This window comes from Camelus dromedarius, chromosome 34, assembly GCF_036321535.1.
Source record: "Camelus dromedarius isolate mCamDro1 chromosome 34, mCamDro1.pat, whole genome shotgun sequence".
Lineage (NCBI taxonomy): Eukaryota > Metazoa > Chordata > Mammalia > Artiodactyla > Camelidae > Camelus > Camelus dromedarius.
In genome coordinates, this window is record NC_087469.1 from 20,042,138 (window position 1) to 20,046,300 (window position 4,163).

Consider the following 4,163-nt stretch of genomic DNA (forward strand, 5'->3'; position numbering starts at 1 on the left):
ATCTCTGGGGCGCCTCTGGGAGGTGGAGGAAGAGACAGGTAAACACGGTTGGCCTTGCAGATCTTCACCCCAAGTCTGGGCTCCTGGGGGCTAAACACCCCCACCCCAGGCCCCCTGCCCACTTGTCCGGGCTGGACCCCAGCTGCCCGAACTGCAGCTTGGGGTCTTGTCCCCCTCCCCCATGCCTCCTCAGGACCCTGCCCTGTTGGCAGCTGTCTGCTCCTCTGATGCAGAGCCTCGCTGGGAAGCCTGGCCTTCTCCTTGGTTCCTTCCCACAACACTTCCTGAACTTGCACAAGGCTAGTGTTGAGTGGTGCACTGGACAGCTGGGGGTATCCGGGGGCGTCTGCATGGGACTCGGAGGAAACAGTCATCACATTCCATCTGTATTGCTTAAGGTTGATGAGAAGTTATGAAACATGCAATTTAAAGGACGATATTAAATAATGCATTTGTATAAGAGTTCCAGAAATCCATAAAAATGGTTAAATGAGGAAGTTGAGCTGGCTTTCATGAGCATAACTGTTTTATGTGTTTCAGTTTTGATGCTTAAAATAGCTACCAAGCCACATCTGCCTCAGACGTAGGGGTAATCTGTTCAAGCTCCAGATAGGCACCAGTAACTAGAAACTCTGTTCATGCAAGTAGGTGATGAAAGTTTTAAAACCATTCTTTTACAACCACTCAGAAACTCAGAACAGTGGAAACTGTTCAAAGGCTCAGAGGGCCTTCCCGCTCCTTCCTGACAGAGGTGGTGCTGGCGTCGCCTGTGATGGTTTGAACAGCTTCTTTATTGGCCTTTTCGTGTCAAGCACTTTGAAACTGTGGCTGTGTGTGTCCCATTCGAGCAGCGGGCTCTCTGCTGGACGGTTCTGATGCACTGGCTGTGCTGGAACATGAGCCCCCAGTGCCCTCCCCTAGCCCTCGGGGACAGTTCCACTGCACGTCCACAGGCAAACAGGACGGAGCCCCAGCAGCTCAGCAGCACCTCTTGGCCTGTGTCCCTCCCCACGTCCCTTCACCCCGGTCCAGGCATCCCTGCTCAAAACCTTGACAGAGCAAAGCCTGTCGTGCTGTGACTCTGGACTCCAACCGCAGAGGAGGGAAGGCGCGAGCCACTGGAGCAGGTGAGATGTAGGGGAGAAGGCGGGGGGGGGAAGGTGGGGAGGGCAGAGGACTCAGGGCAGCAGAGGAAGGGGTTGCCCGGGTCCTGACGATGTGGTGTGGACCTCCCACGAGGAATGCTGGGGCTGCAGGTACCGCACGGAGAGCCCTGCCTCCCTGCTGGACAGAGAGCCCAGGCTGACGGCTCCTCTAGACACTCACACTTCATCCAAATGGCCGACCTGGAAAGCGGGACCCAGACACTGACGTGCTCCCTGCAGTTCCTTCGTTAGGTCACGGTCCTGCAGGGCCTGCCTCTGCGATGAGGCGTGCCTTCCGTGGGACGGTGACGGTGGTGGAGGTGATGCCGATTCACGTCCGCACAGTGACCGCTAACACCAGCAGCGTCCTCTAGTCCCGGACGCCGTTGTGAGCCTAAAGATAAGGGCACATCCGTGTGTCTGACCTCACAGGTGAGGGGGTTGAAGGTCTGAGGACAGGGTGACTCACCCGCAGTCAAAGCCGGGCGTCTGACTCAGCCTGGACCTCCGGGGACCAGCGCGGGGCAGTCGGAGGAGACAGAGGTGTCCGGGGTGGTGACTCTTGCTCGAGACCATGGGGACACAGTACTCTCAACACGGGACAGCAGAAACTGTGTGTACTCAGGGGAGGGCAGGCGGTCAGGCCTTTGAAAGATGTTGGTGAAGCTGGGGCTTCTGGTGGCTGTGCGCGGGTGAGACGGAGGAAAGGCGTGGCTGTTCCAGCACAGTGCCCACCACCAGGGACTCCTGCAGGATGTCTGCGATGGAGCAGGGACCACCCTCCCCACCAACGGCCAACACGCAAGGAGCATGGTGTAAGAGTCTGTACGCTGCGGTGTGTCACCCGCAGGGCAGCCTCTCACCGGTCTCACTGCAGGGCAGGGCTGCTTGTTCTCAGGGACCCCTGCTATCTTCCAACGCCCTGAGTTACACAGCCCTCTAGTCACAGTTCCCCACAGACACCGGGGCTGCAGACCCTCCCTGCTTTCTTGGCATCGCAGAAGGGAGGGTCTTGCCCACCCCACTCACGGTGGTCACAGGCTCTGATCCTGTGAAAGTGCAGTCCGACGCCTCTCCAGGAGGTCCCTGCGGTCAGCGCGGTTGGAGGGAGGCGACCTTGTGATGTGAATGGAAGATAAACGTTGCATCTGATGACACAATCTGAGCAAATTTCTAAAAGGCTACTTTCCGAAATATCTATTTGTCCAGCTGCCCGATTAAGATCGATAAGGATTTCACAGTGTTCATCCAGGGCAGCAAACATTAGGGATGTTTTGTCAGTTGACTTTCTTTCTCTTCTCCAGACGTAAAGCACTCCCGTATTTAGGGAGGGGCTCATCTCCTCGTCAGCGGCCCCCCGGGCCTGGAGTGGGAAAATCCACGAACACGTGTTAGTGGGGCTGGTCTCAGATGGGTGTGGCGGGTGTGACTCCTCACAGGTGCCTTGTTCAGCCCTGTGCCACCTCTGGGGGCTCTGCCCAGACACCAGTGTGGTGGCAGGCACACCTGCCCCCTAGCCAGCCCTCCAGTCCTCATCATGGCCCCGAATTAAATGTGCAGCTCGTAAGGCAGTCATTGCCACGTCACCCGGGCCAGGATTTACCTGCTGTGGGTGTGTTCCGTCTCCCCAAGTTTTGGCGCCTGTGCAACACCCATGGGACTGCGCCACAGCGTCTCACGGTGGCTTCCGCTGGGTGTCCTGACACTGTGCTCGCTGCTGGCAGGTGCACGGATGCCCGGGCTTCAGCCTCCAACCTGCAGAAAAGCACTCCGAGGGCAGTGCAGGTGGCAACCAAACTGCAGTGGGGGCGCAGGGTCAGGCACGTGTCGCAACTTCCCACAGTGAGAGTCCAAGTCAGTCAGCTCTGCCTGATCGCACACCAGCTCCCGAGCATCCAAGGCTTTTGGTTCTTACATCGTTTCCTGTAAAAGCGATGCCCCAGCCAAGGCTGTGACTGCACAGATGACTTCGTGGGTGACCCTGATCACTGGCGCAGAGTCAGCAGAGCTGGGTCCCGAATGGGAAGACGTTTTAAGACTATCTTAGGCAACTTGTGGAACTGACTGTTTTCTTTTCATACACGTGAGAGAGCAGGATACAATAAAAGACTCTGCCACGGGGAGCCTCAACAGCTCTTCGAACAAATACAAAATAAAACCATGCTGTAGGAATGCACTGTGTCTGGTTAATTGGTAGTCTTTTGTTTCTTAATAAATTGTACATAAAATTATAAATGGAATATAATTGTGTCTTAGATTCGTTGAAACACAGAGCTAGGTAAGTCACCATATCCGTGGATCCTACGGTAATTCTCACATGACAGGGTCGTGTGGGTGTTTTCCCCGCTTCTGATTGAGTTCGGGTTAGTTTGCCACTGTTTTCTTGGTGATGATCAATTTTTGTGTCGATGTGGTGTCTGGTTGTCCAGTCAAATTCTGGTTGAGATGCTGTAGGTATGATTAACGTTTCCGACCAGTGGACTGCAAAGAAGTGGAAGGGATTATCTTCCACAGTGGGGGGTGGGGCCGGGCCAAGGCCTCAGGACCCAAAGAAGAAAGGGTTCCAGCTCTGGCCTGCACTTCCTGGCTGCCCTGTGGATTTTGGACTTGCCAGTCCCTGTAATCCTGCAAGCCAGTTCCTTAAAAGGAAGTTCTTTCCATGGGTTCTGCTTCTCTGGAGAAGCCAGATGAACACAATATATGCTGGGTGGATCTGAACAGTGTGGCCAACATAAAACAGCAGAGACACTATTCCTGCCCCAGCGGGCTGAGCCCGCTTAGCGGCCCGCTCTCCTCTGGGAGATCTGCGGGCTGACCCTGCGTCGATCCCAGGCCGCTCCCATCTCCCTGCCTGAGACCTGCGCTTCTGGCTGCGGGCACCCTCACCACTCTGCCGCGTGAGCCCTTCGAGGGCCGCAGGGACGCTTCTCCTGGACGGAGGATAGGAATGGCCACCTCAGAGCAGCTTGCCGTTTCCGAGCCACCTGCTCGGCCGGGCCGCGCGTGCGCAGAAGTGAC